Genomic DNA, 27,014 nt, shown 5'->3' with positions numbered 1-27,014 from the left:
TTCACGTGGCTCCCGCAATCTTTTCCCAAGAGAGTGAAAATTAATCTTTACATTCAAGTGGAAGACATACGAGTGTGGGCTACATATATTGACATTATTTCAAGAGATAGCAACGAAAAAGGGGGATAGGAATGGGAAGAGGACACAAAGAACAACTGTACAATGAAAAAGACTGAGGTGAACCATCTCAGCCGGGTCACGTGAATGGCAATGTTATGTTTCTAGTATTCACACCCCTACCCCAAACAGAGTCCAGCTGTGTATCCTAGGCTCGTCTTACACCTGTTTTTCTCCTATTTCAGCCTCTCCAGCAGGAGAATTCTACCACATCTTGCTGAATCATTTGTAAGATGAGACGGCAATGAGACTTTGCCTTTGCACTTCACCGTCCCAAAATCATAAGTGTCCAATCACATGAAAAATATCAGATTCCAGTAGAAGAACACATTGTTGGCCATAACTCTTTAAACTACCAAGGTCATTAAAAACAAAGAAAACTTGAGAAACTGTGACACTCAAGAGAATCTAAGGGGCTGGAGAGATGGCTCAGAGGTTAAGAGCACCGACTGCTCTTCCAGAGGTTCTGAGTTCAAGTCCCAGCCCCACATGATGGCTTATAAGCATCTATAATGAGATCTGGTGCCCTCTTCTGACATGTAGGAATATATACAGGCAGAACACAATAAAAATAAATAAATGTTTAAAAAAGAGAGAGAGAATCTAAAGCATACGACAGCTAAATATAATCCAGTTTCCTAGAAACAAAGTTGGAACAGAAAACAAACTGGGTAAAGACTGAGGCAATGTTTACAAAGTATAAACTTGAGATAATAGGAGTGTGTTAATATCACTTCCCTAATGTTAACAGATACATGATATAATACAAAGATAAACTTAGTATATGGGAGTTGCCTGCACTATGTATATTTATTTCCCCCATAAATCCACAACTCTTCTAAAATTAAGTCTTTTTAACTAATCAAATCAATATAGATATAACTATTTAAATGCAAGCACTCTTTGATCTCTGCTTACTGACTGTGGATGCAATGTGACCACCCAGCCACACCCTTCTGTTACCATGCTTCCCCATATGGAATGTATCCCCTTGAACTCTAGGCCAGAATAAACCATCACTTCTCTTCAGGTAGTCTATTACAACCAGACAAGTAACTAATCTAGGTCTCACCTGGTAATGCTATTACAATGGCAACTAAACCTCATGGTCAAGCAATAGAGCTCTACCCACTCCCCTGATACATGTCACACACAAAATATATTCATTCCAATCCAGTACCCCACCATCACCAAAGTTCTAACTGTCTATTAGGACTCAAAAGACAGGCTAGTCTCATCTAAATTAGATGTGGGTGACAGCCAAGGCTAAAATTCATCCCAAAACAAATCCCTCTCCAAATGAGCCTATTAGTTCAAAACCAATAACCGTATTTTCAAAATAGCATGGAGGATAATGGATCAGTACTGCTCCATTGCTATGAAGAGACATCATAACCAAAGCAACTTATCAAAGAAAAATTTTAATTTGGAGTTTGCTTATTGTTTCCAAAGGTTAGTCCATGATCATCATAGCTGAGAGCATTGCAGCAGCCAGGAAGGGCGCTAGAGCGTTAACTGAGAGATTACATCTGATCCACAGGCAGGAGTCAGAGAAAGGGAGTCTGGCTGGGAATGAGTATGTTTTGGAAACCTCAAAGCCCACCCCCAGTAACTCAACTTCCTCCAACAATGTTACACCTCCTAATCCTTCCCAAACAGTTCCACTAATTGCAGACCAAGCATTCAAACCTAGGAGCCTATGGGAGCCATTCTCATTCGAATGACCCCTTTAGGGGTGGAGGAAAAGAATAGGTAAAGTCTTCTGTAAGGAACTTGCTTCTGCAAATATCCTCAGGTTCCTACAGAAAACTATGGAAACAAACCATATCACTTTGGCACCCTGGCAACTCAGTGATGTTTTTGTTCTGCTACAATTGTATCTGCCTCTCCTGAATTTTTTATTAATTTTTCCTATTCTTCCTATGCAATCTATTTTCTAATTCTATTTTTTTGCTGTGTTGGCAATATCTATTAGTTACTCACTAGCATGCATATTTCAAGTACTTCCTTAATGTCATCCTAAATTACTATGGACTAGGATGCATATAAATCAATAATGAATAAAATAATATAAACATATGGAGATGAAGTGAAATGATTCTTATTCAGAGCCTCATGGGTTATCATTTGGAAGCCGAATGCTTTAAATTTACATAAAATATTTCCATTCTGTTCAAATTGCTCAAGAATAAAATGTGATCCTAGCTATTTGTGGCACCCCCACCCTTGCTCCTCCCCACAACAGTCTACAGGTTTAAGAGACTGTTTGTCATAAAGTGGATTTAATTCTAATCAACTGTGTGTTGAGGGCTTCCATATTACTTTCATTCCTTCAACCCCTTCAATAGTTAACAAAAGATGCTTTAAAGGTAGAGCACACATCCTCAAGCACCTGGTGTATTCTAAACACTAGGGAAATATTTGTTTGGTGAGTAAGCTCGTTCATGATTGGATTAATCATCTGCTGAATATTGTTTTTCTTGATGAGCACAGCAGACAGTGATAAACAGTATTCTTCTTACTCATCCTTCTCTTCCACTAAAAGACTCAAGAGAGCTGTGATAATCTACTAGATTGTTATTAGTATTTGAAGTTCTAAGCCCTCTCTCTTAATATTTGATCCTAAGCAATAATGAGTAATAAAGTATCCCGGCAGCACCCACTGTAGCTGGTCCCTCACCCTAGTCATCTAGCAAGCTCTCATGGTCTAAAGGCCAAGGTCTGTACAGCTTCCCAAACTCCATCAATAAAACTCCTGTCCCTACTGCACTGGTGTGTGGAGAGATGAGTAACATCCACTCCTTTTAAAAATAAAAATTCACAACGGACATATTCGTTTCTTGGTATCTTCCCAACATTTCAAATCCTGCACCTGTTTCAGTCTGCTAAATATGCCAGAGCCTTCTACTCTTGAGGGCACCCAGATCATGGAAAGCAGGCAAGTGAACCCAACGGTCCTGAACTTAGATGCTTTATAGAGCAGCCAGGCTCACAAGTAAACCCAGACATCCCTGCCCAGTGGTGTGACTTCAGACCTTGGTGTAATTTCAGGTCTTGGTATAAATCTGGTCTGAGAACTCCTGGCAGATGCTCATCATTCTCAGGTGAGAACCACCGGAGATTGTTGAACAGAAAAAGGACCAGACTTCACTAAAACATAATCATTCTGTCTGTCCTGAATGCTGAAGAGTAAGGGCAGACCCCCCCACTGACAGGGAGCCATTGTAGTAGTTCAGGTAGATGGTGATGGTTTGGAACCTGATGGAACTCATGAAGGTGGTGATTAGTAGTCAAATTCCAAATACATTTTTAAAGAATCGGTAAGGTGGACTAGATATCATGTATATATGGGTGGTGGTGGGGTCAATATAACAGTGACATTTGAAACTGAGAAGCCAAAAGAATTGAAAGGATGGGTGTTAACTAAATGACAGCCTTTGGAATGAAATAACAAATGGCACTTTGGGGTGCGGCGAGTGTGAAGTGCCTATTGGACATCTAGGTAGAGATGAAAACTCACCTGGAGATTTAAATTAGTGAATCAACAGTTTGTAGACAGCTAATCTGAATGAAACTCCTCTCAGAAAGAAGGTACATGAAAAAGAGAAGACTCATCTCTGAGAGAATTTAGAGATTAAGGAGACAACTCATGTTAGAATTATATCTGTAAAGGATACAATCTAAAATTGAGGGGCTGGGGGTGCAGGTCAGTGGCAAAACACCTGGCATATCTAAGACCCCAAGTTCAACCTCCATCACTAGAAAATAATTAAAAATCAAGCAATCACACTGTCTTTTGGGCTCAGCTAGCTTTTCAGAAGCCTTTCAAAGAAGCATGAGGGCTGGAGAGATGGCTCAGCCATTAAAGGCTAGGCTCACAACCAAAAGTATAAGATGCTTAAGTACAGATGTATGCTGTAACAAAGCACTGCCTTTTCAAAATGCAAATCATTGTTTTTTTGCTTCTCTCTGTAGGTGCTCCAGAAGCACATACCCTCCTTTGGAACTCTGAACTCCCTCTCAGCATTAAATAATCCCCATGGTAACTGGGGCTAACAAGAACACCTGAGATCTCATTAAACAATCAGTCATTTAGACGGAGTTTTAATTTGCCTTTCTCTCCCTTTTGTTAGATAATCAATAATTATCAGTGTTTATGTGATCCGACTCTTGGAAAAGCTTAGGAAATGAGGCCTGATTAACTCACAAAGGTTGCTTCCAGTATAAGATGCACCATCTGGATTTTGGGAGTGAGGCTTTATAGCTCAGACAGGCAAAAAATGGAATTCAAATGCTTTCAAAGGAGCTCAGTCTTTTAGCCAGAAGGAAAACCCTGAATTCTGGGATTTTTCTGTGTCTTGGTAATTTTCCAGCCTGTGTTTTTATTCTCCTAAATGCCGCACCAGAACCACAGATGGCAGCCGGAGTACAGCAGGTTTGAGTTTCTTTGCTCTTTAATACAAATCTCGAATTAGCAGAAGTTGATAGGAACCTCCCAACTTCCTTCACCTCTGCCTAGTCTCACCGCTCTGCTCCTGGGGCTTCTGCCCATTGAGCTTGTAGTCGTCTGGCCTTAGTAGTGCTTTTCCCAGCATACCCTCCAATACAAAATATGACAGATGCACATGCAATTCCCGAGACAGTAGCACCAAGGCGCCTGCGTAAGTTCAAGCCAGATCGTGTCCCAGCATGGAGCAGGAGATGGAGGTAGACTCCCACCCCTAACCAAGAAGCATTCTATGCTTGACACTTGCTTTCAAAGAAAAAATTTAATTTTCTCCAAAGGAGTTTCACTGGTTTTTATGGTGATATCTTGTTTGTACAAATAAAGCTTGCCTGAAGATAAGAGGGCAGAACTAGCCACTAGCTAACCATAGAGGTCTGGAGTGCTGTACAGACAAACAAGAAGTGATATGGCTGGGCAGCGAGAGGAAGTGATAAGATGGGAGGAAACAGGAACTCAGTCTCTTTTTGGCTGAGAAGTTGAGAAGTGAGGTGGCTGTGGTTTCACTCCTTTTTCTCTCTTATCTCTCAGCATTTTCTATAATATCTGACTCCAGGCTTTTATTATTAAGGTCTATTAGAACTCATGCTACAGAGTATATTTGCCATACTACAGCATAGGCCCCACGCCCAGCAGTAGAAGGCCAACACAAAATGAATTCAATGACATTTTGATAGACTCTTGTTGCAAATTGCATTCTCTAGATATTTCATACTAATTTATCTTTTGCTTATATATTTTGGTTTCCGTGTGTGTGTGTGTGTGTGTGTGTGTGTGTGTGTGTGTGTTTGCACACATGTGCATGTGCAGGCACACTTGGGGGGACATGTGAATGTGTTTCCTGTTGGTGTTTTTTCTCATTGGTGATAGTAGTGGTCATGGGTTAGTTGGTTGGTTAGTTTGTGTTTTTGTTTTCTTGATTGCTTGCTTCATTTTCAAAGAGAGAAGACAGACAAGCATGGAGTTCTGTGGGTTAGGAGGCAAGGAGGATCTGGAAGGAGATGGGAAAAAGAAAAATCATGATCAGAATATATTGTATGAAACCACTTTTCAGTAAAACCAAGAAAAAGTAAAAGTTGTAGAAAAGGTTTCATAATGCTGATTAAGTAAGCAGAATTGATTAGCTGGGGAATATGCTTAACATTGTACTCATTGTAGGAGAAAGTGGACGGCAGCAAGCCAAACAGATGTGGCTTTACTCTGTTTCCGGGAATGAGTTTACCACAGTGAAGGGCCTTCTTGTTCCCTCAACCACTGAAGCTCTATAGAATTTCTCTCTCTCCCTCTTTCCTCCCTCCCTCCCTCTCCCCCACACTTTATTCCTTCTCTCAGTGTGGTCTAAAACAGAAACAGCCAGGTCATGTACTGTTCTCTGGAGGGGTAGGTATGCAAGAACTTTACTGAAAGAGATGTGAATTGTGTTGAAAGCCTAAAAGAAAAGAGAGCATGAGACACCTCCCCTCGAGCCCAGGAGCAAGTGCACAGAAGACTCTAGATGCTCTACTGAGAAAGGTAGGTTTATCTTCTTGATGTTTGCATCATAATGCTCTTTAGAACCTTTCCTTTTCTACTTACAAATTGTCCTTTATTAACCAAATTGTGTGATGAAGAGAGATTTATGTCTGTTGGAAGACTGACAGTATGGAGTCTCATGAGCCTGCAGTCGAACACTATATTAGAAATCTCTTGCCCATCAATTTTAATGTAAGCTGAAATCTACTCCACAAATAAATAAGGATGTAAAAATACACACAACAGACTTGATGTCATTTCCCAGCACCTTTATGTGAAGTACCTAGCAAATTCCTGACCTAATAAAGTATTTTCTTGCTTCTGTCATTTTGTATTGTCAAATCTAAACTATTTGAGCTTTTCAGTACTATGTAGGTCAACTAGCTAGTTTTGCCCAATTACAAGGATAGTTGTAATATGGGTAGTAGGACTGGGCTCAAGTCTTTAAAATCATAATAGTGTAGACTGAACTGTAGCTACATTTTGCACAATATTCCTCCTTTGTATTGAGAACCTTGATGTGACTTAGATATGAACCAGAGCCTTAACAGTACAATGCATTCATTCATGCATTAAGATTCAAAGGCATTAATGCACCAGAATTACAAATATAGAAGTATTGATTCCTATAAAAAAATTAGAACATTATATATTAATTTAAGCTTAGTCCTAATTTCCTTCTCCGTTTCCATGATAAAGTACTGACCAAAAGGAACATGGGGAGGAAAGGGTTTATTTCAACTGATAGGTTACAGACCAGGGCAGAAACCCCAGGCAAGAACCTGGCAGCAGGAACTAAAGTGGAATTCACTGAGGTTGTGAGTATGAATGCTACCTGCTGGCTTTCTTCCAGGATCGTGCTCAGCTTTCTAACAGTCCAGGTCCACCTATCTCTGTGCCCTCCTACATCAGCTAGCAATCAAGAAAATGCCTATTTAAGTTGCTTTCTGTCATGGTATTTGATCATAGCAATATGAAAACTACTAACACAGATATGCCAGGAATTCCACATATGTGCAGTATGACATCTAAAGGGAGATAACATATAAAGCACCCAGAAAACTTCCTGGCATATTGAATGTGCTCATTTTCCCCAGGCAGCCATTGTTTAAATGATCCGACTGGCCATATTCCCTCCCTGGGCTTACTAACCACCCTGGACCATAATGACATCAGCTGACATTCGTGCAGTGCTCACATCGTGTGGTTAGTTTGTAAGAGGCTCCTCATACACTCATGTATCAGAACACTTGGTCCCCAGCTGACAGTGCTGCTTGGGACGACGAGGAAACCTTTGGGAGGCAGAGCCTTGCTGTCCTCCCTGGAGACAGGATCTTGAGCTTTCGAGCTTTGGGCGCGGGTATAGGGCCCTTGATGTTCACTCTGTTTCCTGAGTGCTGATGCAATGTGATCATATGACTTCGTGCTCCCGCATTTGGTCTTCCATGATGGATTCTCTCCCCCCTGGAACTGTAAACCAAAATAAACTGCTTCTCTGGTAAGCTGGTCTTCGTAAGGATATTTTATCACCACAGAAGAAACTGAGGCATGACCGTTCACTCGACAGACACCTGACAAGACCGTAGGGCCCCCTTGAAAACCAGCACACTTCCCCTATTCATTCCTGCCGCTATTTACCGAGCAGACAAGCCTCTCCACCACTTGCTAGCTAAGAAAGCCTGACACATGTTAGCAGCTTGACAAAGTCACACTGTCTTCCCTAACTACACATGGTGCCCATGTCTGCCCACTTGAAGCCTTTTCTCAGCTGTTACTACAGGCAGGAAGTGTCTTTAGAGACAAGGCCACAAGGAAGACCATATTGCTGGGAACAATAGGCTTCCTTGTTCATGGTCTCTTCTTCTTTCCATTTTAAAAAAAAAAATCTCCCCCAACCAACTGTCTCTCCCTGCTGCAAGCAACTTTGTCAGCTAATTCCGCCCAGATGCTGCCAGCTGTGATGGGCACAAAGCAATGCTTTAGTTCTCTTCTCCTTGCTACTTGAAGTTTGATACTTATTCAAAATAAATCAAAGTTGTCATTTAACCCTAATGCAAAACAGAGTAAGATAAATGTCATTAGTAGTATACAAAAATGCCTCAAGGAAACAGACCCTACAATCTCTCGAAGCACTGGTACCCAGACAACGATTTCCATTAACCATTTGTCAAGGAGTTTGAAACCGTTTCCTAGTAATCTCTTATTGCTTATCCACCTTCCTGGAGCAATTATTCCCTTCCCATTTCCCTTTTTTTTTGAGAGAGAATGTATAATTCCATGATTACTCCACCTCTACTGTGACCCCCTTGCTCAGAAACAGGACTGGTGATTCAGAAGTCTTCAGTCCAAGGAACGCTGAGTAACTTGCGAGAAACCAAGTGCCCACCTCAGCACTAAGAGCTTCTGAAATACAGAGAGTAGAGAGGGACGGCTATGCAGCCAGTCACTGCCATTACAATCTGGACTTGAAGACCCTTCTAACGACACAGTTATTCACCTGGCTCATGGTTTCTGCATGGAGATGTTTGCTGAGAATTTCTGTGTGAATGGAGCTACCATCATGACAGATAGATGGCCTGTTTGTGTTGATAACTTATGATCCCAATGTATTTGACAGGAAGGAAGAACTCAATACCTGGAGAGCTGGTCCCACTTTCAAAAAGTTGCATTTGTCCATTCAAAACATTTCCTTATCAGGTTCTTGGCCTCTAGAAATCAGAATGATTTTTTTCTGGCATTAAAATTGATCTCTGGCTATTGGGGGGGATGTCAAAATATTAAGGTTCTGTGTGTCTGTGAATGTATACACATACGTGTGAGGGCAATGTACACATGAGGGTCAAAGGTTAACCTCAGATGTTGTTTCTCAGGGTCTAGGGCTTGATGTTAGGTCCTTTACTTGTTATAGCAAGAACTTTACAAATTAAGATATACCCTTAGCCTCTAAAGTTATTCTTTTTTAAAACACCAGTAGCAGTTGTTCAAATTCAATTGTATTCACTTTTAAAACTTTATTTTAATGTATGTGAGCAAATAAAATAATCTACCTTTAATTCATCGGTATTAGAAAGTATAGCACTCATTATAACTACTTTGGTCTGAGAAGGAATTGTCAGAATAAACATGGAGCAAACTCTGCCAGACACTGACAAAGGAAAGTTCTGTGCCCTTAAGGCAGTGGTTCTCAACCTGTGGGTAACAACCCCCTGGCATCAAATAACCCTTTCACAGGAGTCACCTGAGACCTTCAGATGATACAGATGTTTACATTACAATTCATAACAGTATCAAAAGTACAGTTGTGTAGTAAGAGCCCACTTGTTAATTCCTGGCTGCTTAGCCCCAAAATAAATCACTGCTTGGTCTATTATCTCTAACTTCTTATTGGCTAGCTTTTACATCTTAATTTTTATGTGGATGTAGCTAGCATGCTTTGGATCACCAGTTTGTTGTAGAAAGGCCACTTGTTCATTTCCCGGCCACCACACAGAAACTGTATTATTTAAATTACTGCTTGGCCAATCACATAAGTATATTGCTAGCTAGCTCTTAACATCTAGAATTAACCCATTTCCAGTATTTTATATTACAGGCAAGGTTCTGGCAAATCTGTCTCTGGCAGTGGCTCCATGGCTTCTCTTTTACTCTGCCTCCTTTCTCCCAGCATTCGGTTTAGTTTTCCCCGCCTAGCTCTATTCTACCCTATCACGGAATCAAGACAATTTATTTATTCACAGCATACAGAGGGAAATCCCACATCACAGTTGTGAAGTAGCAATGAAATAATTTTATGATTGGGGCTCACCACAACAGGAGGAACTGTATTAAAGGGTCACAACATTAGGAAGGCTGAGAAGTACTGCCCTAAGGCTGAAATCCTCCATCCCTATGTTGAAACTCCAGTCCTTTCCCCATCACTGTAATTGCCTAACTCAGTCATTCACCATCAACCTGCATCCTTATCGCCCTCCAAGACAGTTTCTAAAGAGACAGCAGTCTTGTCTGAACAGAAAACTCACAATCAAATGCATTGTGCTAAAAAGAAAACTCAAAATATATTCAGGTTTCTTAATTCCATAATTTCAGTTTTTCTGCCTTGTTTCTCAAGCTAGAAACTCAACAAGCCTTCCAACTCTTTGCACCCCATTCCATGTCTTCTATTACATTAGTCATTGGTTCTATTGATTCTTCTTCTAAAAATACCTTCTCTATAAGCTTCTCACCATCCTTCCTGCTATGCTCTACTCCAACCAATTATATTTATAAAATATACCAATTTGTCTTCTAAATCCTACTTGTCAGTATTTAATTTGCTCCCCAACATGAGGCCATAATTAACCTTAGAAAATTCCATCCTTTATCCCACTCAATTTAAAGTCCTTCAGTGGTTTTCTACATTCATTTATGATGATTGCTTAATGTGGGCTAATGAAGCTGACTCAGTCTGCATTCTACCTCTCCTTTGGCCTTTTCCCCCTTGCCACACTGGCTGGTCCAAACATTTTTCCATCTCAAGATATTTCTCCATTATGTTTTCATTATACAATATTCTCCAACATCCCCTTAACTAAATATTCTAGTTTATTTTATGTTGCTTTGATAAAGCACAAACCAAAAGCAGATTGGAGGAAGAAAGGGGTTGTTCGTTGGTTGGTTGTGTTTTGTTACCTTACAGGTTACAGTCCATCATGGATAGAAGGTAGGGCAGCAACCTGGGGGCAGGAAATGAAACAGAGACCATGGAGGAATGCCGCTTATGGCTTGCTCAACCTATCTTCTTAAACAACCCAGTACCACTTAACACAAGAGGTTGTACCGATGTAGGCAAGGCCTTCCACATCAATTATTAATCAAGAATATGTCCCACAGACATGCTGAGGTTACTCTAGTTAGTGCCTTTGACAAAAACTAACCAGCACTTCGAGCTAAGTTATTTATTCTGTAGGTAGCAAATGCCATACCAGCTCCCTGAGAACCAGTTCCTTCCTTATCTGTCCTGCTCACAAACGCTCCAAATCAGCCTGTACTCTACAAGAGTTCTCAAATACCCTGAGTTCTCCCTTTGTAGAGTAATAATTATTTGCTTAACATTTGTGCTTCCTGCTAGAATGTCAGCAGGTAAAAACCTTAATCCACAAATCCAGATGTGATGTACAAGAAATAAAACAGTTTTGTTTCCCTTACATTAATTTCTCTCAAATCCTTGCTTAATCCATTTAAATGAAAATCCCACCAATCTGAAAAGAATTCTAATCCCATTTATTATTAGTTGTAGCACAAATTCTAATTGTTCTTAATCATAAAAACTTGGAGTCAGCTATGGGAGGGTGGGGTGAAAGCTGAGAGATCAGGAAAGCAGTGCGGCCAGCCACAAGAGAGACCTTTGACCTCTATGGAAACCTCAGACCGAAAGGACGATTCGGTCCTCAGACTGCACATCAGACTGCATATTCAGGCTGCGACTGTCTACACCATACCTCAGACTGCATCTTAGCTCATCTCTTGCCGCCTTATATTCCTCTCTTGGCCCAGTCATATCCCTTCCTGTGTCCCCCTCCCTAGTGCTGAGATTAAAGGCATGGGACTCCCTGGAATTAAAGGTGTGAGCCAACCACCACCTGACTTCTAGTGGCTTAGCTCTGCACTCTGATCTTCAGGCAAGCTTTATTTGTTAAAACAAAAACAAAATATCACTACCTTTTCTTTTTTGACTAAAATAAAAAAGGTTATAATTAATATAAGAAAAACTATATATACTATATATAGGCAATAAGTATATCAACAATGTCTAGTCCATTTGCATTTGATAAATTCAGAGAAAATACTCAGTTATCTATCCTGTCTTGGTCAGTCCAGAGTGTTGCACCTAATTCATTTTCTATTCTAACTTGCATTACCAACTCAAAATTATCTTTTTGTGTCTCTCAACCTTATAAACTTTAGATTTCTCTAGTGAATTTCTTTTCTAAGTCTGATAAACAAGGAAAACTATATCTATCTAGTCTTCAGCTCTCTCAAGAACCAAGAAAGAAATACTGAGTACGTAGAAAATTTGAGCAAGCAACTTTCAAAAAATGTAAGAAATGACAAAAACAGCTGGCTACCTGGACAGTCACCCAAGGTTCCTCTGTAATGTTGGGGCATTTATCTTTGCCCTATAGGCCTAGAATATTCGATAGACTTTTCTATGAAGCAGGATTTTTGAATGACTGTCCTGCCTTGTTTTGGAAAGTCACTCTCTTTGGTGTCCTGCTTATCTTGGACAGCACACCATCAGCAATTGAGGGAAGAACACTTTCTTGTCCACTGGCTTACTTCTGCACAAAGAAAGTAAACTCCATGTGGTGTTTCTTTGATGCCCATAATTTTCTCTGAAGTAGATTGATACTGCCAGGAGTAGACATGTCTCCTTGTCATAAAAATAGAACCTATGTTATTAAAACATCTTAAATGCCATATTCTGTAGATCTCTGAAGTGTTTGATGATGACCTGTCTATCTAAACCATATCTCTTTTAACCTTGAAAACATACCTAATAAGACTATAAGTTTAATTATAATAGGTGACGAATTACTAACTTGAATTTCCTTATTATCCTAAAGAGTTAATGATAATAACTTTCAAGAACTAGAAATTTCCACTACATTGTTAAATGAGCTGTATAGATACAAAACCTTGAACAAGAGTAGAAATGTATGTACAGTATATTCTAACAAAACTAATCTCAAATTTGTATCAGTATATAAAATTTGTATAAAATATGCAAAGCTTCAATTTAATGTAAAATATTTAAAACTAGTAGTTGTTTTTTAAAGTAGATTCATTAATCTACCTTTTTTATCCTATCATATCTTTTTTCTTTTCAAAACAAGAACTCTGAATCTAATCTCCTTTATCTAGTTTTTTCTCACCATTATCAATAATAACTTGGAATCAGTCCCCCTAAACAATGACAAATATCCATAACCCAATGCAAGACTAAAAACTATCCACTCCACCTCTTGGGGAATGTGTGCATCATGTTCTTAAATTACTTCCTGCTGTCTGGGATGAAAGCATTTTTTAGGGGATCCTGAAAAGAAAAATTTAGGTTAATTGCCAAGTTCTGAGAGAAGTAGCTATATCATTTGTTGTTCAGTCTCTGCATAATGGAAAAGTGCAGAGTAATCTGTGAAACTAGATCATATCTGTTCTCCCCCTTCCTTAGTATAAAAAAGAATCTAAGTAGAGACTCCTGTTCTTCCAAAGCATTGCAATGCAAAGGCTCTTTCCTCCTCAGCTCTTACCAGCAGCTTCAAAGAAGCCCATTTTCCAGGTCATCCTTGTCTCCCATGACCATAAAACACCTTTATGCTCCTAGTATATTGTGAGACTTTTTCTGGGCAGACACAACACAAAAAGCTACTTATCCCAGATAAGGAACCAATGACAGAGCAGAGTGATGATTTTACCCAACTCCAAGATAGCAAACCAATTAAGTTATTGGGATTACTTATTGGAGTATGGATGAGGGGTTACTTGTTGGAACATAATTGAATCAAATACAGCTGCATCACTGAAAAGCCCACCCCAGAACACGTGATGACGTATGAAGGGTATAATCCTGGAGCTCTCTGTAAGACTTACAGGCAGATTCTCCTCTATTCCATGGCTGTTATTGCTTATACCAAGTTAGGGAGGGAGTTGGGGTGCTAAAGGGTAAAAGGTAAAGGGGGAAGGTATGTTAATCTGGTAAATTTCAGGAATCTCTTGAGATTATGAATTGTTGACTTTCTGAATTTTAGCAGCCTCCCTTCAGGATAGAAACTTTCAACATAGGAGAAACCGCTACATAGTTAGGAATAGAAAGAGAGCTGAGATTCTCCACTAGACATGGAAGTGCTGTGGCTTGGAACCAGCCCACTGAGTCTTGCCACTTCTAAAAAGTGTGACCAAGCAGACCAGAGATGTTTAAGGATCTTTTGCCCTGGCCTCATTCAGAAAAAGGTCATTCTTTTCCCTAGGACCCTAAAGATACCCATTGCTCCCATTTCCCCACTTGTTTTAAATAAAAAATACATTCTGGCACAAAAGCAAAGGTTTGACTTCAAGGAATTTCTGCTTTGTTCCTCAAACATTTTTGAAGAATAAAACAAATATTTCCTAAACTAAGAAGGAACAAAAAATAAATGCAGAAAAGACAAATGCTTAAAGGTAAGTTCATAAAATACATACATTTGCTAAAAAATAATAAATTAAAATGATTAAGACACAGGCTGTTTATAGGTTTATATATATATGTGTGTGTGTGTGTGTGTGTGATGTGTTGACAATACATAGATAAAAGATGAATAGTTTAGAAAACTGGGTTAGCATGTACAAGAACTGGTTCTCTATCCAGGTCTATCTACATAGAAAAAGGGGGCACACAAAACAAATAGCTGCAGCTCATATCCAGCAGATGAATGGGCTTTCCGTTTTTTTCTCTTGCCTGTCATTAACGCTGGGATAAGTTCCAGCTGCATGCTCAGCAAGGTGCTGTAGACACCACTACTGCAATCTCAATAAACTAAAAGAAAAAATCAATATTTTTGTATAGAAAAGTGTGCTGTCTTAGTCACTTTTCTATTGCCATGACAAAACACTATGACCAAGGCTACTTATGCAAGAAGGTTTTTAATTGAGCTTGTGATGTCAGGGGATTAGAGTCTATGATGCAAAAGTATAGCAGAAGGAACAGCTGAGCATTTACCTCTTGATCAGTAAGTAAAAGGCAGGCAGAGTGCACACTGGGAATGGCACGATTCTTTTGAAACTTCCTCCAAAAAAAGCCACACCTCCTAATTCTCCCCAAACAATTTCATCAACTGGACACCATTCAACCATATGTAAGACTATGGAGGTCATTCTCATTCAAAGCACCATCTATTACCAAAGCTATTATTATAGCAGAGCAATGACCCTGATTCGCACTCACCATGTGTTATATGAGGAATGAGGGTTAGATCAGTCAGCAAGCATTATTGCAGAGAAAACACATGAGACTGTAGCTAAGAATATTGTTAGAAGTCAGCCCCTCTAATGAAAATAGCAAAGAGGGGGATTGATGCTGAGGTGTGTCTCTGCTTCTTCATTCTTTCTTGACCAGCTTGGACCATCTGACCCAACCTTTGTGGTACCTCAACCATTTGTGAGCTGAACATGGTGGCACACACCTATAACCCCATATCTTCGGGGGCCTGAGTAAGGAAGTTGAGACCCTTTTCAACAACAAAATCAGACCAGGCATGATTACACATGCCTGTAATCCAAGGAAAGAAGAGACAGAAGTAGGTGGATCTCTGTGAGGTTGAGGCCAGGCTAGTCTACATAGTGAGTTCCAGGGCAGCCAGGGCCACCTAAAAGTCAAAATTAATCCTAGCCTTGTCCATGAGGAACTCAGAAATTCTAGACAGATATTTGACCACAGCATTCACTCTAACTTTAATCTTGGCTCATATCACAACATTTACAATTGCACCCAAAATTCTCTTCTAATCACTCAAATTTCAGGACAAGCTAGTAAAATACGATAGGTGTACGTTCTAACCTGGTTTCCACTGCAGCCATTTCAATAATTGATGTCACACATACAATATAAGGTAGAATCTCCACTTTCAAAACTTTTGCAGGCAGTCTCTGAGATAGCCGTGAACAACCCCCATAGAGTCCAACACAGAAGGGAGGGAGTCTCACGCATTGTAAAGTTCCATGCTGTAGCTCTGCAATGTCTCTCCCCAGTTTCCTCTGGCGTCTTAATTTAAATCATCAACAGCTCATCTAACAAAAACCTGTCATACTTTAATTAAACATTTATTCTTCTAGACCTATGTCTTTTAATTCAGTAGCCTCTGGGCATACGGACTTCCTGATATGTACATTTTAATTACTTGTTTTAAACAGAATTACAAGCTCGGTTTCTGATTTGCACTACTCATACTTTGGGTGTGCACTTCCATGTGTAGCCAGTGGTTACTGTCCCACAGAACACTAGTGGATGGCACTGTTGTGTCATTACATCCTAATCAGTATTTCAGGTAGAGGAAGAGTCTAAGGAAAACTCCATCTAGCATGTATCAATGATTAGCATCCGAGCACCTGATTAATTAATACTTATCCCGTCAGCCCTCCATCTCTCCCTCACACTCAGTGTGGCAGTCTGGCTCTCTTTGGGTCATGTGTCTACCTCTTTCTTTCTAGACAGGGCCTCATGTAACCCAGGCTAATCTTGAACTTGCTATGTATTCAAAGTTGAGGAGGACCTTGAATTCCCATCCTCAACCTTCCATGTCCCTTCCTCATACCTGTGGAGGCCTACAGAAGTGGATCTGTTCCATCTTGAGTAAAGGTCGGAGAGTTCAGACCCATTCTTAATCCTTTGGGGTTATACAGCAGAATGTTTTGACCTAAGGTATGGCTACTGAGTGTCTTGCCTAGACAAGATGATTGACCAAAGGTGTGGGTACTGAATGCCTTACTCTTCAAAAGTCAATCAACAGGATGTTTTGTTTAGCGTGTCGTTACTTGATGTTCTGGGTATTAAGGAGGTAATTACATTTGTTTGTTCTTTGTATCTTGGTAAGGAAAGCTTTTGCCTTCCCCCTTTTGATTGGGGTATATAAGAAGTTTGAGTAAAAACATGGAGCTGATCACAGTACTCACTGGATGCCCTCCTGACTCTATGTTCTAGTTCTTGTCTATTTCTTTCCTTAACTCTCACTCCTCCCTTCAAGGACAGATGGACAGGTCTGCTGGACTGGACAATACCTCTACTATATTATGATAAAATTAGCTTTTATCATAATATGTACACAGATGGCCCAGAAGTCATTGCCGCTGTGCCTCAAAGTTAAATCACTCCTCTTTCTCATGGCCATGCAAATACAACTTTTTAATCTTCTGTGTTTAGCTTAGGATCCCACTGCAAAGAGGAATGAGCCTGTGACTTCCTTGACCTTTCAAAACAGAAACTTTCATACTGTCAGAAGCATTGGAAATATTTCTCCTCAAAAATTGAAGAGCTGAACTATTCTTACGTGGATTGACTCCCTGAAGAGTACTAATGGCTAGTATTTCAGGTTCCGCTTAAGACTATTCATATTGACACAAGATAACATTTTCCTTTTTCCAAATTCTTTGAGTTATGTGATTTAGTGTTTTGAAAACAATGGGGATGTCCTATCGGGAACTCACCGAGGCCAGCTGGCCTGGGTCTGAAAAAGCCTGGGTTAAAACCGGTCTCGCTGAACATAGTGGACAATGAGGACTACTGAGACCCCAAGAACAATGGCAATGGGTTTTTGATCCTACTGCACCTATTGGTTTTGTGGGAGCCTAGGCAGTTTGGATGCTCACCTTACTAGGCCTGGATGGAGGTGGGTGGTCCTTAGACTTCCCACAGGGCAGGGAACCCTGATTGCTCTTTGGGCTGATGAGGGAGGGGGACTTGATTGGGGAAGGGGGAGAGAAAGGGGAGGCGGCGGTGGGGAAGAGACAGAAATCTTTAATTAATTAATAAAGAAATAAATAAATTAAAAAAATAAATAAATAAATGAATAAAAAAATAGACCAGAAAACCCCCTCTCAGGTTTCCCCAGTTCTTGCTACTTATGTCTTTGTGTTGATACCTTTGAAGAAGTTGTTATCCTTCAAAGACAACTTTCCCTTTTGCTCCTCTAAGACTCTTGTACAGAATGGTCACCAGTATACATTTCAAGTCTATCTCATGTTATAGAAAAAAGGTGTGGCATGGAATACAGTATTTGCCATCATTCGTCATTCATTGCTGGGCAGTGTTACTAATAACCTGTCCCATGTTACTTTTGGCTACAATGAGAAACAAAATAAACATATTTTCCCATGGTACATACAGACTGATATTCCAATTCAGCCTGATTTAATATTGATATAATTATATGATGTTTTAAGTTATTTCATTTTCTTACCTTCAGATTAAATGACTCATCTATATACAGCCATATTTGGACAAGATGTCATTTTGATCCTCTAACACCTTTATATCCAAATGAAAACAACTATGTTCTCCAAAGTTGCCCAGTCTTGGTCTTACTTTAGCTACCAATGAGGCTTGGTCTCCAAAATGGCAAACCTCTCATACATCAACTGTAATTAATGGGCATTAGGATTTGAGATCTTCTGGGAAGCTACGGTGAGGACATCAAGACTAAATTTGTTGGGAATGAAGGCCATCATATAATCTCTTAATAATATCTTCCATGAGTTTAAGACAGAAGATAATGTCAGGTATATCCACTTATTTGCATTTCCTGTAGACAAACGGGAGTGGCAGAAAGGAGGTGTTACCCCAGAGTTACAGAGCCAGCAAGGGGAAAGACAAAGACATATGGAAAAGCAAGATTCTTTTCCAAGGAGGAAATAGGTCAGGGGAACAGAATGTAGGCGATGCAGAGATATCAGAAAAGACAGATCCACATGAGTTCGGATGGAAACTACGCAGGTTCTAGAATGCCCAACATCACTACAGATGACTCATCTCTGGTCATTTCAGGTTCCTGATCCCCATCAGCAACTCCACTCTTTTTCTATGCTGTTAAAGTTGCTAAAAATAACTTTCTCTTCTAAACTTTCCCCCAACTAAGACATCTGTTCGCACATAAATCATCTCATTATCATTATCTCTAAGCTTAACATGTTTAAAATTCAACTCTAAATTTAATGGGCTCTTTCTTCAGCTACAGAGACAAAAGTGCCAGGATAATCAATAAAACGGGGCCAGTCAAATACTTAGATCCCTGACATAAAATCACATCCAAGATACTTGTAAGGACAAGGCTAAACTAGATACGGGATGTGTTTCTCTCACTCATCATGAGGATGAAAATCTTCAGTTCACAAGAGACAAGAAAATATTAGGGATGCCCGCCTTGCAGAAATGTATTCTATAAAACACCAGTTGTCGTTTCTGTGACACTAATTCCCTAATTCTTCCTAAACAACTCTTCTTTCTAAATGGCTCCTTTCCCCTCAGCCAACATATGCATGCAGGTATGGACATGTGTGTCTGGAGAGAGGGGCAACAAGAATAAGACAAAAACGGAATCTGGCTATGGTGCTTTTCAGTGGGCAATTTCCTGCAGTCTCGTGCCATTGTGGTTACAGTAAAAATAATTTAATGGACTGAAATGACAAATCATCTCATGCCGATTGTCTGTGCTTTGACAGACATGTGCTGCGTGAGGGGGGCTGACACGGTGTACCTTAACCGAGCTTTAGACTGAATAGCATATGAAGAGAGAACCGAAGAAGAAATAATGCCGCAAATGCTTTGTCAAATTTTCAAACCAGACCAACCAAAAGGAATGTTTATCTGCCTCTGCCCCCTTGTGGCAAATGCGCATCACAGTTATTACAAACCCAGGTTCGGGAAAACAAGCTTTGCAGATCTGAGAATAAATTTGCCAACATGTTAAAATATAGATAAATTTTCATAACTATAGCAAAGAAATTGTAGTTGCATAAATGTGTGAACTCAGCACGATGTCTGTGGCTTCGTGTAAGGGCTACTGGACAAAAGTGGTTCTAAGCATGCAATGATGAGTGGTCAAGCAGAAACGGGCGTGTGATTTTGTTTTAGGCCTTGAAAACTGTATTGGGGTTATCTGTGTTTTACCAGGAGACTATATAAGGTTTTGTAATATATGCCATTCAAACAAAATAAGGGATGTTTACTGAGGACATCCTTTACTTTGGGCACTAGATTAGCTCTTAGGAAGAAAATAATAAGCAGAATCAACAAAGACATTGCTTGCACAGAGTATAGGTAGTATTTGAAAGAAGAAAATATGGGTCTATCAGAGTCAGCAGCAAAGGAAGTAGATAGGATAGGTCTGGATACTAATTAGGAAGAGAATGGGGAGAGTAGTCCTCTCAATGTTGCAGAGAATGTCGAACTACTCTAAAAATAGTCTAGTTTTAAAAAAAAAATGAAGAAGCATCTCATAGACACTGGGTGCTGGGGTATGCAGGGAGAGGCACATGCAGGCAAGTCCACAACAAATGTACAGGGAGTGCTGTTGGGGGGAGGCCGCTTGTTCATTCCCAGCTGCCCAGACACGAAATAATCACTCAGAAACTATAGTATTTGCAATACTGTTTGGCCAATAGGCTAAGCATTTTTCTATCTAGCTTTTACATCTCAAATTAACCCATTTCTATTATTTTACATTTTACCATGAGGTTCGTGGCCTCCCAGCAAGGTTCACGCTGTCAGCTAGCTTCTTTTTCCTCTGGCGGCTACATGGCATCTCACTGACTCTGCCTACTTTCTCCTTCTATATCTGCTTGGAACTTCCATCTCGCCCTATCCTGCTAAACCACTGGTAGAAACAGATTTATACGTTAACCAATAAAAGCAACACATAGACAGAAGGACTTCCCACACCAGAGTGCAGTGACATGAAATGTTCCAGGACCAGAAAAATCAGAGGCCATGGTCACAGAACATAGAAAAGTATGTAGGGACCAAAGCATATAGGCCATATTGTGAATATAAGACTTAAAAGCAATAGGAAGCCATTAAAGAGATTTTAATAAGAGAGTGATGTACCTGATCATTTTAAAAAGTATTAGATATATAAACCTAAAGAAACCAGGCAGTCAAGGAGACAAAGCGTGATGGTTTTGTTGATTTTCGTGCATTTACTGTGTGCTGACCTCCATTTTACACTTTTAAGGGTGAAAATTTCATCTTCGCTGCATGTAAGGTAAGTAATAGAGTAGGTGATTACAACAGCTGCCACAGAAGATAATCGTAGCTTGGGCTAGATTCTTGGTCATGGGAAGAAATGATGAAAATTGGAAAATGAAGAGAAATAAACAGTGACCACTGACAGACTGAGTTTGGAGATGGAGAAAGAAATATCCAGGCTATTTCTCAGACTGGTCTTATCTCAGTTATTGTAGTGATATTTGTTTTAATTAAGTAAAACTTGCCTGAAGATCAGAGAGTAAAACAGCCCCACTGCTCAGCCTTACAGACCAGGCAGTGGTGACCCGCACCTTTAATCCCAGTAGGCACACCAGTTTGCCTTAGAAACCAGACAGTAGTGGTGTACTCCTTTAATCCCAGTCCTAGAAGGGAATATTAGACAGGGGGAGACAGCTCTCCGAAACAGTCTCATTCTGAGATTCCAGGATGCAGGATCACCATTTCAGACTGAGGTAGAGGTAAGAGCCAGTGACTGGCTGTTTCACTTTTCTGACCTCCAAGTTGAACCCACTTTTTATCAGTCATTCTAGGTCTGGGCAGTGGCACCGTACCCTTAAGGAACTCTGAAGACCATCAGCTTCTATGCAAGTTGGAGTGAGGGAAGGGTAGAAAGACTGTACCAACTGATCTTGAAAACCTTGACTTTAGGGAGTTTCTGAGACACCCAGGAATAGATATACACATCTGGGAACCAAATTATTATCTCAGCCAGAGAAGCTTACGACACCTGAGTTATAAAGGCATAAACAGTCATTGCTTTAAAGCCTGCAGAGGGATAGAGAAATGGTTCAGTGGGTAAACTGCTTGCCACACAAGAATGAGAAATAGAGTTGGGATCTGCACCTGAGTGATGGGGTATCTGCTAGCAAGGTTGGCTGGTGAGGCTGTCCAAATCTGAGCTCAGGTGAGAGAGCACTAATCTCTTATCACATAGTATTAGTCAGTTCAATTTGTGCCCATCTTTTCCTTTTGGTCCATGGCAGCCATCTCTTCTCACCGTTATTATATGTTCATGAAGAATCAAATTTGTAAATTGCTTCAAATCGTGGTGAGATAACCTAACTCCTTATAAGAAATCATATCTTTAGTCTCATGTGAGCTGTGATGGTTTTAACTAATTCTGCTTCTTTTGGGGTGAATTTAAAATTTAAATCTCCTGTTAATTTCATCTAAGCATTTTATTTAATTAAATTTCAGCTTCATTTAAAATTCGGATTTGTTTCAATGAATTTCAATTCGAAGTTTAATCTTGTTTAAAGTTTAATTTAATCTTCAATTTTAAATGTTAGAAATATAAAAAGAAAGCTAGTATGCCGTTTGAGGAAAGAGCAAAGACTAAGGAAAACATTCGAAGTTTCCCTAAATAGAAAATGACATTCAAGATAACCAAAAATATTTCAGATGTGGACAAACAGCGTCATTATGTATGGGAAAAGAAGAGAAGCCCTTGGCAACACCTTATCCTGAGAGTACTGTTTAGTTGAACCTGAGATGTTCTACTGACCTCTAGAATCTAAAGGTTTTTTGTGAGGTTCTCATGTGGTATAGCAAAGTTACAAAGTTAATATCTGGAAAAACATTTTTTTTATCATTAGGAACCAAAGTTACACATCCAAAGTTATAATAGTATTGTTGGTATTGTTGTTGTTGTTGCATTAAATGTACCTTAGATAAAAGTATTTATAATGTGATGAGAAACCTCAACTGCCAACTTGATAAGATCTAGAGTTACTTGAGAGATAGACTCTGGCCCTGCCTACGGGGATTATCTTGGCAAGTAACTGAGGTGGGGAGACTCTCATGCTGTGGGTGGTTATTATTCTCTAACAGGATTCTAAAGTGTATAAACATAAAAAGGAAACTGAGCAGGAACATGCATTCATCACCCTCTGCTTCCTGAATGCAGACGTGAGGCAACTAATAATCCTTCTGCTCCCGCTACTGTGCCTTCCCTGAGGCTGGCATGGCTTCCAGGCCATAGTAGACTATACTCTGGCATGGCTTCGGATCCAGTGGACTAATGTTGGCATGGCTTCCCGGCCATGCTTCACTGAACTGCTTGGCTCCCAGGACATGGTGCACTGTACTCTAGCATGGTTTCCAGGTCATGGTGGATGATGCTGGCATGACTTTCAGGACATGGCTGCTGTGGAATCCTGTGTTGTTCTCATTGGTTAATAAATAAAGCTGCTTTGACCTATAACAAGGCAGGACAGAGCCAGGTACAAAATCCAAGCAGAAATACAGGTGAAGAAGGGTAGAGTCTGGGAGACACCAGCCAGCCACTTAGGAAGCAAGACATGTAGAAAATGAGGTAATGCCATGGCCACATGATAATATATAGATTAATAGAAATTTATTAATTTAAATGTAAGAGCTAACTAGTAATAAGCCTGAGCAAACAGCCAAACATTTACAACTAATATAAAGCCTGAGTGGTCATTCAGGAATTGCCAGGTAGAAGAGAAACCTCAGATTACACATAGTGGACTGACACTGGCAGGACTTTCAGGTCATGGTGAGCCGACTCTGGAATTATGAGACAAAATCATCCTCTCCTTCTTTCAGCTGCTTTTGTCAGGGTATTTTAGCACAGCCACAGAAAGGAAACTAAGACAGACAGTCTCTCCATTAAGCAGGAAAACGCTTATCCTGTATCTACAGTATTTGCTAGAATTTACACTGTATTTATTGGTGTGAACTTCCTGGTTATCTCCAACAGATACAGCTTTTGAGCTGTTCTCATGATTCCAATCCTAACCCTGTTCATCAGGGAGGGAAAGATCACAAGTCTTCATTCCAACCTCCCAAACTTTTTCACTTCTGTCCGGTGAGCTAGATGAAGACAAAGTGTTGATCATCAAGGCAAAATACTTGCTCAGCACCCAGGAATCATGGTGACTCTGAGATTTAACAATGAGACAGAAGAGGAGACAGTGATGGATGGGACCTTAAAGATTATTAGCTTTTAAGAATTAGGTAAAGACAGGTGCTGGAGAGATGCTTCAGCACTAGAATATGCACTGCTCTTGAGAGCAGGTCAGGTCCCAGCACTCAGGTTAAGCAACCACATTTTCTTGTCTTAAGGCATTGGACTCAAGGATAGCACACGTACACACACACACACACACACACACACACACACATTAAAAATAAAAATGAGATATCAGAGAGATGGTTTAGTGGTTAAAAGCACTAGGTGCTCTTGCAGAAGAGCTGGGTTCAGTTTCCAGCACCTACATGGGGGTCCTCGCAGTGAATTGTAACTACAGTTACAGGTATATGATGCTCCCTTCTGGCCTCTTTTGGTACTACATGCATGTAGTGCACACACCTGCAGAAAAACACCCATGAATATAATGTATTTCATTTTAATTTTTAAGAGATTCAGTAAAAACAAAGTAACAAAATGTAAGACCAAAAGAGAGAGAGAGAGAGAGAGAGAGAGAGAGAGAGAGAGAGAGAGAACAAAACAGAAAGAAATAGTGTTCAGGAAACCATGAAAGTCAAATGATCCCCCAAAAGGCAGATATTATGTGAAATTATTTGAGAAACTGTGAAATACGATCTGAAAAAGAGTTCATTAGATTTGAAATTATGAAAGCTTTAAGAAAATGTCCAGATAGACCTGATTTAAAAGATGAAAATGAGGAATAATATGAATATAGAGTAATAATACAGTATGATTTTCAAAAAGGAAATGGTATACAAAATACTCTCTAAGAAGAAAGAGATGATATTCAAATGAGCTGGAAGTAGGTTACATACTATGTAGCTACATAAGCATTTCTTCAAATGTATTTGTTACTTTTCTTCCTTTAGGAGATAATTAAAATGAAAGAGCATCTTGTATTTAAGCATCCACCATGATCAAGTTGGCTTCATCTGAGAGATACGGGTTGTAGTGATAAGAGCGGCGGGGCTGCATCCCCGGCACCCGGCCGCCCACATGGCTAGCTTATGCCCCGAAATAATTACATGGAAACTGTATTCTTTTAAACACTGCCTGTCCCATAAGTTTTAGTTTCTTATTGGCTAGCTCTTACATATCTATCTAACCCATTTCTAATTATCTGTGTAGCCCACGAGGTGGCTTACCAGAGAAGATCTTAACCTGCATCTGTCTGGAATGGGAGAATCATGGCGACTCACTGACTCAGCTTCTTTCTCCCAGCCTTCTCTTCTGTTTACTCCACCCACCTAAGGGTTGGCCTATCAAAGGGCCTAGGCAGTTTTTTTATTAGTTAACCAATGAAAGCAACAGATAAGATACAAGACCCACCTCCATCAACGGGTATGGTTTAATATACAAAAACCCATAAAAGTAATCCACCATATAACAAACTGAAAGAAAAAACACACATGATCATCTCATTTGATATAGAAAAGGTCTTTAACAAAATCCAATACTCCTTCATGATGTAAGTCCTGGAAATATTAGGAATACAAAGCACATACCTAAATATAATAAAGCTAATCTACAGCAAGCCTATGGCCAATATCAAATCAAATGGAGAGAAACTCAAAGCAATCCACTAAAATCAGGAACAAGACAAGGTTGTCCACTCTCCCAATACTTATTCAATATAGTGCTTGAAGTCTTAGCTAGATCAGTATTACAACTGAACAAGATCAAGGGTATATAAACTGAAAAGGAAGAAATCAAAGTAATGTTTTTCCAGATGATAGATACCCTAAAAACTCCACCAGGGAACCCATAAGGATGATAAACATCTTCAGCAAAGTAGCTGGATGTAAAATTAACTTGCAAAAATCAGTAACCCATCTATATACTAATGGAAAATAAGCTGAAAAAGAAATCAAGAAAACAATTTCTTTCAAAATAGCTTTAAATATAAGGTATCTCAGGATAACTCTAACCAAGCAAGGGAAAAAGTTGTATGAGAAATACTTTAAGTCTTTGAAGAAAGAAGATATCAGAAGATGGAGAGATCTCCCATGCTCGTGAATCATAAGATTAACATAGTAAAAATGTGTATCTTACCAAAAATAATCTACAGATTCAATTTAATCTTCATGAAAACTACAACACAATTTTTTACAGACATTGAAAGGACAGTTCTCGACTTTATATTTAAAAACAAAAACCCAAGCCAGCTAAAACAATCATTAACAAAAAAGGAATTGTTGGTGGTCTCATCATTCCCAATTTCAAGCTGTATTATAGTTCTATGGGAATAAAAACTGCATGATATTGACAAAAAAAAACAGATATGTTGATCAATGTAATGAAAGTTGAAGACCCAGACATAAATCTATACATGTAAATCTATGCCTTATTTTTTATAAAAATCCATAAATACACATTGGCAAAAAGACAATATCTTCAAAATATAGTTTTGGTCAAACTGAATGTCTGCATATAGAAGAATGCAAATAGATCCATATTTACCATCTTGCACAAAACTCAAGTCCAAGTGGATCAAAGACCTCAACATAAAACCCTTTAGTACCCTACTGAATCAAAGCAGATCTCAAATATTCTGAGCTCCCCGATGGAGTGATTTTTTTCACCCTCAGAAGTTAATATACTAGTAGATCATAATTTACTAATTAAGAATTTGCAGAGAAAGTAGCATGTGTATTTCCTTTGATTTTCGAAGTACAAAAAGCCTGTCAAGGCAGCCATGTTCCATACTGGGATTTTCCCACTTAATCCAGCTAACTTTATGAAAACGGAAATCATGAAATGCATATTTCTATCTAGGATCCGCAGCCAAATCGTAATCCATACATATCTCTAAATGAGTGGCCACTCAGTCTTCCTGTTATGCCATTAAACCATCCCACCAGGAAGTTGTTTCCAGAAAGGAAACTACAGGGAAATGTTCTCATAATTAAAGGCCAACTCTTTATATCCCAATGTAATTTTAAAGCCTGCATATGAGATCTTTTGCTCTGAAGAAAATGTGATTTGTAAGTTGAGCTGAGAATTCAGACCATGTGATCTCACAAGCCGTGAGCATCGAAAGCCTCCAACCATGCGGAGTGCTGCCTCCCATACAGTTTTCATGTGTGTGTGTGGTTTATTTACCCATGAAGTTTTAAATTTTTACTTTTAATGTCAGACTCCTTCGGAGGATATTTACAGAA

The sequence above is a fragment of the Alexandromys fortis genome, unplaced genomic scaffold (assembly GCF_014885135.2).
Source record: "Alexandromys fortis isolate MF-2015 unplaced genomic scaffold, M_Fortis_MF-2015_v1.1 scaffold_19, whole genome shotgun sequence".
Taxonomy (NCBI): Eukaryota; Metazoa; Chordata; class Mammalia; order Rodentia; family Cricetidae; genus Alexandromys; species Alexandromys fortis.
This window is presented reverse-complemented; position numbering follows the sequence as displayed.